A 17,069-nucleotide genomic window follows, 5' to 3' on the forward strand; every position below is an offset into this window, starting at 1 on the left:
TCACTAATTTTGGAAAATTCTTCACCAGTGTTTCTCCAAATATTTATTTCTGTCCTTTTCTGGCTTTCTTTTTACAGTCCAGTTGTACACACTTAAGACTTATTTAATAAAGTACCACATCTATTGATACATTCCAAATATCTTAGCTCCTAGATAACTAATGATTAAGACCAAATATCACTTTTGGAATAAGGCATAATTTTGCAGAGTAATTCCACAGATTTAGGCTTTGAAAAAGAAATGAGATCAGAACTGGTGAAAAGTGGAAGGAAAGCATTGAATAGGGGATATTGACTTGAGCAAAGTTATCAGCGTGTAACTGTAGGAATTTTTAGGGATCAGAGAATAGAACAATCTGCATATAGTGTTCATTTTAGAAACGAATAAGGTGTATGCCTTCTTTTTGCTGAGTTAATACCTACTCACCCTTCAGAACTTGCTTTAAACATCAGAGCTAGCATTTTCTGACCTCTCCAGAATAGATTTAGTCCTCCTACTTTATGCTTTCATAGCACTATTTATTTGTTTGTTTTTATATCATCAGTACACATTTATTGAATGAGTACTATATGCTAGGAATTGTGTTAAGCATTTAAGGACGATATCATTTGAGTGTACGTTTAAAATTTGTCTTTTACCCTCCACTGTATGTAGCATAAAAAGACACGGCAGATATGTCTTTTCTTTCACCATTGTATCCCTAGTGCCTAGTGTAGAGCTTGCCGCGTATTAGGTGTTTAATATATCTTTGTTGACTGATTAAGTAGTCCATTGGATTCATTTGTTGAGATTGCTAAATTACCACTTCAGTCAATACTTAAGGCTAGTAATTCTGAAAACACCTAGAATGGCCCTGCGGTATCTTGAATGATTTTGGAGTTGGATGAGAGAGAAATAACCACTGACGAATTCACTGTATTCTTTTTGGACCACATAATCATGTGTGAAGTAGCTGCCACTTTGAAATGATTGGAATTTGTAAGTCATTTTATTTGGGATTTTAAAGTTAATTTAACCACAAGTTCCTTATTCAAAACCGATCTAAATGCATAGTATTGTCAAAATTATTTTCTTGCATTCTGTTCATATATGTATGTAGTTCCTACTTGGTTGAAATAATCTTGGTATAATAATAAAAAGTTCTGAATCCATTTAATAACCACGTATAAGAAATAACTATATTTCTCTTATCTGTCAGCAAAGTGCTACAGTCTTTTTTTTTCTTCCAGTGACCTAGATATACCCAGAGCCTGTGAGATTTGCTCTGAATTTATCTTAAAAATCAGTATCAGTTTTCCTTTGCCTATTTCTATAGGGAATATTTTCTCTTTGCCTTCCATCCATCCGCAGTAGAATCTTTAGTCAGAGACAAATAATATGACAAGCTTCCCAGATTCATCTCCCAGAAAAGAAAGGAATTTTTTACATTGGTTCATTAAGTAGAGATATCCTATCCTGAGCAAAGTCCCAAGCTAGCAGTTGCTAGCTGATGTTCAAAATAGATAAAAATAGATAGATTTAAATCATCTAGTATAATACTTGCATAGAAGATTTTTTTCTCAGTAATTAACCATTGAATCATAATGTGTGTTCACTAACGTACCAAATAATACTTCGTTCCAAAAGGTGAGCATAATAATTCCTTACATGTGTTTAGTACTTTGTAAATTCTAAAGGTTTTCAAATCTGACAGCACAATTGATCCTCATAACAACCCTTTGGGGTAGGTAAGGTGAGTGTACCTGGCATCGTATTGGCTCATACAGTGTTCATTCCTTAAGCATTTCTCTTTTACATTCTTCTACTCCAGAGGCTGGAAAGATGAATTCTTGTTTTCCAGTCTCCCCTGCAACCAAGACTGACTTTGTGGCATAGTTCTTGCCAAAAAGATGAAAGAAAGAAAAATCTAAGTAGTGTTCTGAGAAATCATTTTGATTACTGATGAAAAGAAGGACAGATAACATGTGTTTAGCCTCATTCCTTTACCCTCTTTACCTATAACACACAGATGTGATGCCTGGAAGTACAGGAGCCATAGTACAGCCACATGGTAATGTTGGGGAGGAAGAAATTTTCCTCTACCCTTCTAGGTTCTTCTGGCTAGTCTAAATTGACATGAGACAGATTAGCAGGAGGAAATCAAACAAAGTTTAATAACATGTATGCATGGAAGAGACCCAGGAACACTGAGTAACTCACCAAAATGGCTGAAACCCTCACCTTATATACCATCCTCAGGTAAAAACAAAAGAGGATGTTGATGTAGTTAGTGGTTTGGGATTTCACGGGGGAGAAAGGCAATTGACATGGAGATGGAAAAGCAAATGTTTGCTGGGCCAGGCGGAGACATTGGGCCACAGAAAGGAATTTTAACCAACAGACTTAGCTAAGTCCGTCCCTGTCCACACACCTAGTTCGTAATTGTAGTTATCTTTAGGGATAGCTCCCTTCCTGGAACAGGTCCTCTATCCACATTCTTTTAGGCACTTAGGGGGAAAGTCAAAGGTTCTTCCTGAGTCTTTTGGGCCTTGATTGTTTTCAGCTCCAAATAATCCGCATGCCAAAGAGACATTTTGGGGTGGCAAGTTTTACTCCCCTACAGTAATGATGGTGAAACACAAAAAGCCTTAGTCCTTTAATTCAAAGGACTAAGTCTTTTAATTCAAAGACCATTTAATTCAAACAATGCCTGCTCATTTTTGTATTTCTGTTATTGTGAGGGAAGATAACTCCTATTTGAACCACTGTTCTTCAGGTATTCTGTTATTTGCTAATACATTTCTAGCTAATGGAATTGGCTCATCGCTATTTAATAGGTAAGGACAATAAAACTTAAAATGAGAAATGACATGTCCATTAACATAACAACAGCAGGGGAATGGGTCTTTAGCTTTCTGTACATTTTAATATGCTAATACACTTAAAATATTTTAAATGGAATCTTAAGCTAAGAAAATGAAAATTGTTATGCTTTTAAAAATAGAGCAAATCTGGTAAAAAGATCTCGGTTACTTCTAGACTAGAGCACATTACCATTCTCTGGAGGCTGCTCTGAGCTCTAACATTTTCCATACTTATTAAGAAAACTGATGCATATATACAAGCACTTTTCTATGGTATTTACTCAAGAGTGGAATTGCTGGGCTACGGAGTACGTGTGTCTTCAATTTTATTAAATAATTCCTGTTTTCCAAAGTGGTTATATTAATTGCACACGTCCACTGATAGAGTATTAGAATTATATGTTTTTCACCACTGGATATTATCAGACTGTAAAAATTTGCCAGTCTGGAATGTGGGTAATGATCTTGTACTGTCGGGTTTTTTGTTGTTGTTTTTTAGTTTTTATTTCATAATCATAAACAACTTTGCAATCCAGCTAAACTTGGAGGGGGATAAGGAAAATATGGAACCGAAAGAACTGCAGTAAGAACACAAAAATTATAGGATATTTCAAGCAGATGGGGGTGAAGGGGTGTTCTCCTGAGCTACAGAAGGAATGTCTGGTGGTTAAGATAAAACACAATTCAGATTTATAAGATTTGTCCACAGTCAGCAATGGTGATCTTCTTGCTGGTCTTGCCATTCCTGAACCCAAAGCACATGGCTTCCACAATATTCTTGCCCTCTTTCACCTTGCCAAAGACCACATGCTTGCCATCCAACCACTCAGTCTTGGCAGTGCAGATGAAAAACTGGGAACTGTTTGTGTTGGGGCCAGCATTTGCCGTGGACAAGATGCCAGGACCCATATGCTTCAGGATGAAATTCTCATCATGAAATTTCTCCCCATAGATGGACTTGCCACCAGTGCCATTATGGCGTGTGAAGTCACCACCCTGGCACATAATCCCAGAACTATTCTGTGAAAGCAGGCACCTTTGTAACCAAATCCTTTCTTCCCAGTGCTCAGAGCGCGAAAGCTTTCTGCTGTCTTTAGAACTTTGTCTGCAAACAGCTCGAAGGAGATGCAGCCCAAGGACTCTCCCTGGATGGCGATGTCGAAGAACATGATGGAGTTGACCAAGGTGTGCAGCGTGGGAGGCTCAGGGCGGCGGCATCTGCAAGGCCTCTGGTACTGTGGTTTTAATTTATATTTTCCTGAGTTGAGTACCATTTCAAATGATCTTTGGACATGTGGAATTACCCTGTTTTGAAGGAACTGTTCAAATCTTTTGTTCATTTTTCTGTAGAGGTCTTTGTTGTCTTTTCCTTATTGATTTGTAAGATTATATATATATATATACCTGATTCTCATTATTCACAATAGTTATATTCTACAAAGTCACCATAAACACTGAATTAGCAAATGATGAACTATGCTCTTAGGAAGAATACAGGATTAGGTTCCTACGGGTCTCTGGTGACATTTTCACCGACTGAAGTGTCATTTGTGTTGTATAGGTTCTTTGCCAATGTCCTTTTAAAACAAGCCAGTCTCATCAGCATTGTAAATCTTCTCTTCCCATTACTCTTTTCCTGTACAACACTTAGTGGATACTTTTAAAATTCTTCCACAGCCTCCTGACCTGCAGAACCTGCCTCACCTACAAGTTTAACGTTTTTCACACCATATTGCCTTTTGAAACAAGCAAGCCAATCAGCCAGGATTAGTCAAGGAGGTTTAATATTTTCCTAACCCTGAGTAATCTGACTGTAAATTTCTTTGGCTTTCAGCCTCACAACATTGAGGCCCACTATGCTTTTATTAATTGGTTATCATCTTATAAATCCACAGACTTAACCACTCTTCCATCTTTTCCATAGGATCATCACACACTATAGCTGTTACTTTAGCACTTTCCAGAGCTGCCTGATGTAAAGATGGACAAATTTCCTCTTCCTTTTTCTGGATATACCAAATCGTTGACTCATTAACTTCGAAGTTGTGAAATGTGAAATAAAATGGAGTCACTTATGTTAAGGGGTCTTAAAATAGAGCTGGGAGGCCATTACCAAGGTGGACTTTATGCATGTCCCAAATGGGTGGAACCCCAATCTGGTTTCTGGCTGGGTTCGAGTCCCAGCGTGTTGCACAGTTTCAGAGCCATGAACTTTTGAACTGGGTCAAACTACAGACCAAGGAATGGGAGTCGGCAAGAACACCTGCAACTTGTCACAGTAAGGAACTTTACCTCCCTTCTGCCCCGAATTCCAATTAAAATTCCTTGTAATGCAAAACCCTCTTCTTTGCCTTTAAAAGCTCCTAACTTTTACTCCCTGGTGAGACACTTTGGGTTGCAACCCGAATCTTTGTGCCCCAGTTGCACTTCTTTGATCTCAAATGTCAACTACGAATTGGCACTCGCCATTGGCACTTGCCATCTATCGCTACAAGGATTAACTCAGGTGCTGCTGCAGCTGCTGACTTTCAACACCCCTGAAAGCAGTTCAGGGTGGAGAGCAGAAATGAGGCACCCTGTGCTCTGGGAAAAACTGGCAGAACAGGTCTTCAGATAGTTAGATATTTTCAGGAGCTGATTTTATGAGCCCAATTCTTGCATCTCCTCATATCTAGAAAAGCACGAAAAGCCTTCATGGTGACATCTGCTCCTTGTGACTAGCAGTAACCTGCACGAGACAAGCAGAAACCTTCTGTAAAAAAATATGTGCTCTATTGCATGTACTCCCCCTTCACCAAAATCACATATATACTGGCCTTCCGCCCTGCCTCTTTGGAGCAGTTTCTCAGAGCTATCTGGGATGCTGTCTCCCGGGCTCCAGTCCTCATTTTGCCCCAAATAAAACTTAACTTGCAACTCTCACGTTGTGTATTTTTTAAGTCGACACAAATAAATGCTTTCTACTTGATTATTGCCTCCTAGGTTTATTTAGGTTGACAAACTCATGGCCAACAGCACTGTAACTCATGCCTGAACAAAGTTTATTAATACTCATAAAGCAAATCATAGCCTGCTTAGGAACACTTGGACAGTACTCCAATGCTGTGCTTGGAGGTCATTTCAAACAGCAAAATCACCGCAAACAAGTGAAAAAAAATGCAAGAAATATGGCGCTAAATAGACCTTGAAAAGAACAATTGTTTACAGTATGAGAGCTGAAATAAGGCAGAGAGCATTGCCTTATTCGACCTCAGCTGGCAATGTCTGTGTTGAAAGACTCAAATTCACCACTCAGTGCATGATCACAAATGACCACAAAAACACGGTAAGTATTGATTTGGGGATTACAAAGAAATTTTAGTGAGCAAATGGATCCACAAGCACCAAATCTGTAAATAATGAGGAGGGATTTTGTATATTGATGTATGTGTGTGTGGTGAAATCAGGGTTAAATTTCATTTTTTTCCCTGTGTATACCCAATTGTCTCAGCACCATTTAAGAAGAAAAAAAACTGACCTTTCTCCACTTCTCTGCAGTGTTACTTTTGTCAAAAATCAAATATCCATTTATGCAAGGTTCTATGTGATATTATGATTTATAATGAGAAGTATGTATTTGGTCTTTGTCCTGTTTCTGGCTCAGAGCTCCTAAAACACTTGGAATTTCCTAAGGATGAGAGCCATAATGGTGTTTTGTTATGTTAATGAGGTGACTTTTGGAAAGCACTTGAGAAACCTATGGGTGGGGGCTGATTGCCAGGAGAGCCAACCACGTGATTAGAGGGTTGGAACTTTCACTAACCTCCCCCACCTCTGGGGAGGGCCTAGAGGCTGAAGGTTGAATTCAATCAATCATGCCTATGTAATGAAACCTCCATAAAACCCCAAAAGGACGGAGTTTGGAAAGATTCTGGTTTGGCAAACGTGGAGATTTGGGGAGAGTGGTGTGCCTTGAGAGGGCTTGGAAGCTCTGCACCCCCTCCCACATGACTTGCCTATACATCTCTTCCATCCTGCTGTTCCTGAGTCATGTCATTTTATAACCAACCGGTGATCCATCCAGTAAGTAAAACGTTACTCTGAGTTCTGTGAGCTGATGTAGCAAGTTAATCAAGCCCAAAGAGGGGATTGTGGGAACCTTTGATTTATAGCTTGTTGGTCAGAAGAACAGGTGATAACTTGGACTTGAGACTGGCCTCTGAAGTTGGGGTCAGGAGCAGTCTTGTAGAACTGAGCTCTTAACCTGTGGAATGTGATGCTATCTTCAGGTAGATAGTGTCAGAATTGAGATAACTTGTAGGACACCCAGCTGGTGTCCCAAGAATTGTTGGTATGGAAAAACTCCTCTCACCACATTGGAAATTGGTGACCCAAACAATGATAGCAACTCTATTTCTGCCTTCTCCTGTTCTGTCCGTTTTACTGTCCCTATACCAACACCACACTGCCTTAATTACTAAAATTTTATAATTATTTTTTAAATTTAATTTAATTTTTGTCTGCGTTGGGTCTTCGTTGCTGCACGTGGACTTTCTCTAGTTGTGGCTACTCTTCTTTGCGGTACACGGCCTTCTCATTGTGGGGTGGCTTCTCTTGTTGCAGAGCATGGGCTCTAGGCACATGGGCTTCAATAGTTGTGGCACATGGGCTCAGTAGTTGTGGCTCGCAGGTTCTAGAGCACAGGCTCAGTAGCTGTGGCTCACGGGCTTAATTGCTCCACAGCATGTGGGGTCTTCCCGGACCAGGGCTCGAACCCATGTCCCCTGCATTGGCAGGTGGATTCTTTACCACTGCACCACCAGGGAAGTCCCAGATGTTATCTTTTTAAACGTCACTTTCTATCTGTTGTTGATGGTACATAGAAATACCATTCTCTTTTATGTGTTTTTTTATGGAGAACTTGCTAAACTTACTTATCAATTCTAAAAATTTATCTCTATATTATTTTGTATTTCTATGTGCATAATTATATATACAATGTGCATATATATATATATATATATATATATATATATATATAATGTCATCTTGCCCTGCCCCCTTTCTGCTGAATATAACTTGACCATGCTGACTAGGACTTCAGTACAAATGTTAAATTGAAGTGGCGGTAGTGGGCCTCCTTGTGTTGTTCCACATTTCAATGGAAATTGCTCAGTGTGTCACCATTAAGTATCTTTTGTAACCGTCAGTTTTCAAGTAAAGAAAGTTAAAAAAAATTTTTTTTTTTTTTGGTCACACTGTGCGGCTTGTGGGATCTTAGTTCCCCAACCAAGGATTGAACCCAGGCCCTCAGCAGTGAAAGCAGAGTCCTAACCACTGGACTGCCAGGGAATTCCCTTAAAGGAAGTTAGTTTTCTTATAGAAATTTAGCCAAGTCTTTCTATTATGACTATGTTATTAATTATATCAAGTGATTTAACTCCACCTATTTCGATGATCCTATGATTCTCCCATTTTAATATGGTAATATGGTACGTTACATTAATTAAAATTTTAGAGCAAAACAGAACAAGCATTTCTGAAATAACTCCACAATCTAATGATATATTATCCTTTTTTCCTGTTGCTGATACTTTGTGAGGATTTTTGCACGTATACTTTGGAATGAGATTCACAAGTAATTTTCCTTTCTTATACAACTCTTGTTAGAGTTTTAACAAGCTGTTAGACTCACAGGATGAGTTGCAAACTGTACCTTCTTATTCAATTATTGGGAATGATAGTTAGCGTAATGCTGGAATTATTGCTGTCTTGAATGTTTGGTAGAACCACTAGTGAAGCTCTTTGTACCTGCAGCTTTCAATGTAGGAAGATTTTCATTACTAATGCAAATGCTTTAATCATTAAAGAACTATTCAGTATTAAATTGCTTCTGGGAAATTTTTGGTAAATTATAGTTTTCTAGAAATTTATACATTGTATCTAAATATTAAGTGTATTGCCATAAAGTTGTTCATGACATTCCCTTATTAATATCTGAAAGATCTGTGACAATCTTTTGTTGTTCCTTCTTAATGTGTCTTGGCAGACATTTATTGAATTTTTAGAATAAATGTTATTTTTAATTTTAATTAATTGCAGAAAAATTGCAAAATTTAATTACAGAAAAATTGCAAAGACAGTACAGACTTCCTGTATACTTTGCACCCAGTTTCCCCTATTATTAACATATTATATTAGTATCATAAATTTGGTAACAAGCCACCAATATTGGTATCCTGTTATTCACTAAAGTCCATACCTTATTCCAATTTTTTTTAACTTTTCACATTATGTCCTTTTTCTGTTTCAGGATCCCATCAATGACCTCACATCACATTTAGCTGTCATGTATCCTGAGGCTCCTCTAAGACAGTGACAATTTTTCAGACTTTCCTTGTAGTTTCGGTGTCAACATTTTTAGGTATTGGTGAGGTATTTTATAGAACATCCTTAAAGTGGGATTTGTCTGATGCTTTTCTTATAATTAGACTGGGGTTCGGTTATACACTATCAACAAGACTTATGACTTTTAATGACCTTGATCACATGGCTGAGGTAGGGTTTCTCCAGGGTAAAGTTACTTCTATTCATCTTTTCTTTTTTTTTTAACATCTTTATTAGAGTATAATTGCTTTACAACGGTGTAACAGTATCTGCTTTATAACAAAGTGAATCAGTTATACATATACATATGTTCCCATATCTCTTCTCTCTTGCATCTCCCTCCCTCCCACCCTCCCTATCCCACCCCTCTAGGTGGTCACAAAGCATCCAGCTGATCTCCCTGTGCTATGCGGCTGCTTCCCACTAGTTATCTATTTTACGTTCGGTAGTGTATATATGTCCATGCCACTCTCTCACTTTGTCCCAGCTTACCCTTCCCCCTCCCGTAACCTCAAGTCCATTCTCTAGTAGGTCTGCATCTTTATTCCCGTCTTGCCCCTAGGTTCCTGACCATTTTCTTTTTTCTTTCTTTTTTTAGATTGTGTATATATGTGTTAGCATACGGTATTTTCCTCTTTCTGACTTACTTCACTCTGTATGACAGACTCTAGGTCCATCCACTTCACTACAAATAACTCAGTTTTGTTTCTTTTTATGGCTGAGTAATATTCCATTGTATATATGTGCCACATCTTCTTTATCCATTCATCTGTCGATGGACACTTAGGTTGCTTCCACGTCCTGGCTATTGTAAATAGTGCTGCAGTGAACATTGTGGTACTTGACTCTTTTTGAATTATGGTTTTCTCAGGGTATATGCCCAGTAGTGGGATTGCTGGGTCATATGGTATTTCTATTTTTAGTTTTTTAAGGAACCTCCATACTGTTCTCCATAGTGGCTGTATCAGTTTACATTCCCACCAACAGTGCAAGAGAGTTTCCTTTTCCCCACACCATCTCCAGCATTTATTGTTTGTAGATTTTTTTTTTTTTTTTTGTGGTACGTGGGCTTCTCACTGTTGTGGCCTCTCCTGTTGCGGAGCACAGGCTCCAGACGCGCAGGCTCAGCGGCCATGGCTCATGGGCCCAGCCACTCCGCAGCATATGGGATCTTCCCGGACTGGGGCACGAACCCACGTCCCCTGCATCGGCAGGCGGACTCTCAACCACTGCGCCACCAGGGAAGCCCTGTCTGTAGATTTTTTGATGATGGCCATTCTGACCGGTGTGAGGTGATACGTCACTGTAGTTTTGATTTGTATTTCTCTAATGAGTAGTGATATTGAGCACCCTTTCATGTGTTTGTTGGCAATCTGTGTATCTTCTTTGGAGGTCTTCTGCCCGTTTTTGGATTGGGTTGTTTGTTCTTCTGATACTGAGCTGCATAAGTTGTTTGTAAATTCTGGAGATTAATCCTTTGTCACTTATTTCATTTGCAAATATTTTCTCCCATTCTGAGGGTTGTCTTTTCATCTTGTTTATGGTTTCCTTTGCTGTGCAAAAGCTTTGAAGTTTCATTAGGTCCCATTTGTTTATTTTTGTTTTTATTTCCTTTTCTCTAGGATGTGAGTCAAAAAGGATCTTGCTGTGATTTATGTCATAGAGTGTTCTGCCTATGTTTTCTTCTAAGAGTATTATAGTGTCTGGTATTACATTTATGTCTTTAATCTGTTTTGAGTTTAGTTTTGTGTGTGGTGTTAGGGAGTGTTCTAATTTCATTCTTTTACAGGTAGCTGTCCATTTTTACCAGCACCACTTATTGAAGAGGCTGTCTTTTCTCCATTGCATATTCTTGCCTCCTTTATCAAAGATAAGGTGACCATATGTGCGTGGGTTTATCTCTGGGCTTTCTATCCTGTTCCATTGATGTATATTTCTGTTTTTGTGCCAGTACCATACTGTTTTGATTACTGTAGTTTTGTAGTATAGTCTGAAGTCAGGGAGCCTGATTCTCCAGCTCCATTTTTCTTTTTCAAGATTGCTTTGGCTATTTGAGGTCTTTTGGGTTTCCATACAAATTGTGAATTTTTTTTGTTCTAGTTCTGTGAAAAATGCCATTGGTAGTTTGATAGGGATTGCATTGAATCTGTAGATTGCTTTGGGTAGTATAGTCATTGTCACAATGTTGATTCTTCCAGTCCAGCAACATGGTATATCTCTCCATCTGTTGGTATCATCTTTAATTTCTTTCATTAGTGTCTTACAGTTTCCTGCATACAGGTCTTTTGTCTTCTCGGGTAGATTTATTCCTAGGTATTTTATTCTTTTTGTTGCAATGGTAAATGGGAGTGTTTCCTTAATTCTTCTTTCAAAGTTTTCATCATTAGTGTATAGGAATGCAAGAGATTTCTGTGCATTAATTTTGTATCCTGCTACTTTACCAAATACATTGATTACCTCTAGTAGTTTTCTGGTAGCGTCTTTAGGATACTCTATGTATATTATCATATGTCATCTGCAGGGATGGCTTTACTTCTTCTTTTCTGATTTGGATTCCTTTTATTTCTTTTTCTCCTCTGATTGCTGTGGCTAAAACTTCCAAAACTATGTTGAATAATAGTGGTGAGAGTGGACAACCTTGTCTTGTTTCAAATCTTAGAGGAAATGGTTTCAGTTTTTCACCATTGAGAACGATGTTGGCTGTCGGTTTGTCATATATGGCCTTTATTATACTGAGGTAAGTTCCCTCTATGCCTACTTTCTGGAGGGTTTTTATCATAAATGGATGTTGAATTTTGCCAAAAGCTTTTTCTGCATCTATTGAGATGATCATATGGTTTTTCTCCTTCAGTTTGTTGATATGGTGTGTCACATTGATAGATTTGCATATATTGAGGAATCCTTACATTCTTGGGATAAACCCCAATTGATCATGGTGTATGATACTTTTAATGTGCTGTTGGATTCTGTTGCTAATATTTTGTTAAGGTTTTTTGCATCTATGTTCATCAGTGATATTGGCCTGTAGTATTCTTTCTTTGTGACATCTTTGTCTGGTTTTGGTATCAGGGTGATGGTGGCCTCGTAGAATGAGTTTCGGAGTGTTCCTCCCTCTGCTGTATTTTGGAAGAGTTTGAGAAGGATAGGTTTTAGGTCTTCTCTAAATGTTTGATAGAATTTGCCTGTGAAGCCCAGATTATTTTCTTAAAGAAAACGCCGTGTGTTCTCCCGGGGAAGTTGTCCCTGGATCACAGGACCCTGGCAGTGGTGGGCTGCACAGGCTCCCAGGACGGGAGGTGTGGAGAGTGACCTGTGCTCCCACACAGGCTTCTTGGTGGCTGCAGCAGCAGCCCTAGCGTCTCATGCCCATCTCTGGGGTCTGCACTTTTAGCCGCGGGCTTGCACCCATCTCTGGAGCTCCTTTAAGCAGCGCTCTTAATCCCCTCTCCTCACGCACCAGGAAACAAAGAAGTAAGAAAAAGTCTCTTGTCTCTTAGGCAGCTCCAGACTTTTTCCCAGACTCCCTCCCGGCTAGCCATGGCACACTAACCCCCTGCAGGCTGTGTTCACGTCACCAACAACAGTCCTCTCCCTGCGCTCCGACCGAAGCCTGAGCCTCAGCTCCCAGCCCCGCCCGCTCCGGCGGGGGAGCAGTCAAGCCTCTCGGGCTGGTGAGTGCCGATCAGCACCGATCCTGTGTGTGGGAACCTCTCCGCTTTGCCCTCCACACCCCTGTTGCTGTGCTCTTCTCCGCGGCTCCAAAGCCCCCCCATTCCTCCACCCACAGTCTCCACCTGCGAAGAGGCTTCTAGTGTGTGGAAACCTTTCCTCCTTCACAGCTCCCTCCCACTGGTGCAGGTCCTGTCCCTATTCTTTTTTCTTTTGCCCTACCCAGGTATGTGGGGAGTTTCTTGCCTTTTGGGAGGTCTGAGGTTTTCTGCCAGCATTCAGTAGGTGTTCTGTAGGAGTTGTTCCACATCTAGATGTATTTCTGATGTATTTGTGGGGAGGAAGGTGACCTCCACATCTTACCCTTTTTTTTTAAACATCTTTATTGGGGTATAATTGCTTTACAATGGTGTGTTAATTTCTGCTTTATAACAAAGTGAATCAGTTATACATGTATCTATGTTCCCATATCTCTTCCCTCTTGCGTCTCTCTCCCTCCCACCCTCCCTATCCCACCTCTCTTACGCGGTACGTGGGCCTCTCACTGTTGTGGCCTCTCCTGTTGCGGAGCACAGGCTCCGGATGTGCAGACTCAGCGGCCATAACTCACGGACCTAGCCGCTCCGCGGCATGTGGGATCTTCCCGGACTGGGGCACGAACCCATGTCCCCTGCATCGGCAGGCGGACTCTCAACCACTGCGCCACCAGGGAAGCCCTCCACGTCTTACTCTTATGCCATCTTGAAGGTCTCCACAGCAATGGACATTTTTATATTATCTTTATATAATACAAAGTTACTATAATTGCTATTCGTGCCAGAAGTTTATCTTGACCTTTTTGGGGGAGCATTTTCTACATAGAAAATCACAATTGCAAAGATATTTTTATTTCTTCCTTTCTAATTTGTAACCCCTTACCCCGCCCCCCCCGTCTTTTTGCACTAGCTAGGAATTCCAGTATAATTTTGAATTGGAGTGGCGAGCGAGAACATCATTGCCTTGTTCCCCAAAGTGGTAAAGCATTTACTTTCTCATCATGAAGTATGATGTTAGCTATAGATTTTTTGTATTATTTACCATGTAGAGAATCTGTCTGTGTACTCCTAGTTTGCTGAGAGTTTTTTTTTTGCTGTACGTGGGCCTCTCACTGTTGTGGTCTCTCCCACCGCGGAGCACAGGCTCCGGACGCGCAGGCTCAGAGGCCATGGCCCACGGGCCCAGCCACTTCGTGGCACGTGGGATCCTCCCGGACCGGGACATGAACCCGTGTCCCCTGCCTCAGCAGGCGGACTCCCAACCACTGCGCCACCAGGGAAGCCCCACTGAGAGCTTTTATCATGAATGGATGTAAGTTATTGTCTGATGCTTTTCTGCATCAATTGACCTTATCACATGTTATTTTTTTCTTTAGACTATTGATATGGTTTGCATTGATTGATTTTTGCATGTTGAATGAGCCTTGCATATATACTTTATCATGGTGTATATTTTTTAATACAGTGTGGGATTCAGTTTGTTAATATTTTGTTGAAGATTTTTGTATCTATGCTCATGGGAGAATGGTCTATAGTTTTTCTTTCTTGTGGTATCTTTATCTGGATTTCATAAAAGGGTAATGTTGGCCTCATAAAATGAGTTAGGAAGTGTTCCTTCTGTTCCTATTTCCCAAAAGAGATTATAGAGAATCGATATTATTTCTTCATTAAGTGTTTGGTAGAATTCACCAGTGAAATCATCTGGGTCTAGTGCTTCCCTTTTTGGAAGGCTATTAATTTTTATTTTCTGTAATAGTTTTAGGCCTACCCAGATTATCTGTTTCTCTTTGTGTGACTTTTTGTAGTTTGTGTCGTTCAAACAAATGGTCCATTTCATTCAGGTTATGAGAACTGTGGGCATGGAATTGTTAATAGTATTCTGTTGTTATCTTTTAAATTTTCATAGGATCAGTTATATGATCCTTCTTTCATTTATGATATTTGTATCTTGTACTCTCTCTTTTTCTTTCAGTTAGCCTGTCTGCAGGTTTATCATTTATTATTATCTTTTCAAAGAAACTGCTTTAAGTTTCTTTGATTTTCTCTATTTCTGTCCTGTTTTAAATTCTATTGATTTCTGCTCTAATATTTATTATTTCTATTTTTATTCTAGTTTTAGACTTAAATGTATTTTTTCTTTAGTTTCCTAAGATATAAACTTAGATTATGGATAATAGATCACTGTTCATTTCTAAAATATGTATTTTATACCACGAATTTCCTTCTAAGCACTACTTTCCATTCATCTCACAAAATTTATAAGTTGTATTTTATATTCATTAGGTTCAAAGTATTTTTCAAAATTTCTCTTGAGACTTTTTCTTTGTTGTATTATTTTAAAATGTATTGTTTAATTTCCAAATATTTGGGAACTTTAGAGCTACCTTCCTGCTGTTTATTTCTCATTCAATTGCTTTGTGGTATGAGAATATACTTTGTGTGATTTCTTTTATTAGGATTAGTTTCTGGAGAATTGCCTTCTGTCTCTCCTGGGGCTGGTAGATGGTGCTGGACCTGTTTGAACTCTAGGACTAGTGAGATAGATGCTAGGTCTTTGGGCATCTCAGGAGAAGTTGGGAAGCTGGCTGCACGGATCAACTCTTTCCTTCCCCAGGAGGAAGATGAAAGCTGGGATTTTCCATCTGTTCATTCTGTGCTGAGCAGAGGAAAGAATCTATGGCATCTACCAGCTCAAGCCATCAGTTCAGCTCTGCCCTGGCTGCTAGACTATGCCGGACATGTCAGAAGTCCAACTAGCAAGACAAAAGCCAGTCCTCTAGGGAGCCCCTTTGAAAAAGTTGGGGTGTTGGATATGTGAACCAACCCCTTCATTTCCTTGGGTGAAGTTGGGAGCTAGGGGATCTCTTCCGGATCCTATGGAGCTGGGCTGGGATCAGGGACCCCAGTGAGAGGTGTCCCAAATCTCCCTACCCGCTTCAGTGAGTCTGGTTTAGCTTTCCTCGGGTGCAGGAGACTTTCTCTTAGTTTCTAGATTTCTCACAATGGGAATTTGTCCATGAATTGTTGCTGAACCAGTTTGTTTGTGGGAGGAAGGAAGATCCATGGTTTCCAACATCTTGCTGATATCACTCCATACGCTTTCCTTTAAAGGGGTTAAGGTGTGTTTTATGGCCTAGAATGTGGTTTATCTTGGTGACTGTTCTTGAGAAAATTCATGTGACTTGAGAAGAAGGTGAATTCTACTCTTGTTGGATGGAGTATTTCATAAGTCTCAATTAGACCAGTTTACCTGATGGTGCTGTTTAGGTCATTTACATCCTATTGATTTTCCACCTGGTTGATTTATCAATTACTAACAGGGGAGTTTTGACTGACCAAGTGTCCACAGTTGTCTATTTCTTACTCTCTATTCTGTCTTGACCAAAATTTAGTCAGTTTTCTCTCTTCCCTAGGGCCCCTGAACTTTGCTTGTCCCCAAGTGTGAGCAAGTACTAAAGTGCAGAGCATCTTCCCTTATCAGTTTATATTGAGAATTGGCTGACCACATTGTGACACGTGTCCTGTCAGACCCTGCTGGGCATTTCTTCTAATTGGCAGTACCAAAGGTACTGCTTACGTTTTTGTTTGATTTTGAGATGCTTGCAGATTTCTGAGATGGGGTAGATCTCCCTGTTACAATAGTTTTTCTTCTGAATAAAATCTCTCCTTATCTAAGTCCAGAATTGTTTTTATTTGACAAAAGTTTCCAACCCCAATAGATGATTTGTCTATTTCTCCTTAAATTTCAATCAGGTTTTGTTTCATGTATTTTGGCACTCTGTTGTTAACATATGCGTTTAGAATCATTATGTCTTTTTATAAAATTTAACTCTTTATCATTATGTAATATTCCTCATTAATCTGTTTTTTTTTTTTTTCTTTTTTGTCGTGCCACATGGCATGTGGGATCTTGGTTCCCTGACCAGGGATCAAACCCATACCCCCTGGAGTGAAAGCAGGGAGTCTTAACCACTGGACCACCAGGGAAGTCCTCTCTGGTTAATTTTTTTTTTTTTTTTTTTTTTTTTTTGCGGTACGCGGGCCTCTCACTGCTGTGGCCTCTCCTGCTGCGGAGCACAGACTCTGGACGCTCAGGCTCAGCGGCCATGGCTCACGGGCCCAGCCGCTCTGCAGCATGTGGGATCTTCCCGGACCC

At 39.8% G+C, this 17,069-nt stretch overlaps 1 pseudogene; it reads right to left on the minus strand.

Moving 5' to 3' along the window:
* Window positions 1-3,533: 3,533 nt before the first annotated feature.
* LOC116747217 overlaps window positions 3,534-17,069 on the minus strand; it is a 30,069-nt pseudogene continuing 16,533 nt past the window's right edge.

Source organism: Phocoena sinus, chromosome X (assembly GCF_008692025.1).
Source record: "Phocoena sinus isolate mPhoSin1 chromosome X, mPhoSin1.pri, whole genome shotgun sequence".
Lineage (NCBI taxonomy): Eukaryota > Metazoa > Chordata > Mammalia > Artiodactyla > Phocoenidae > Phocoena > Phocoena sinus.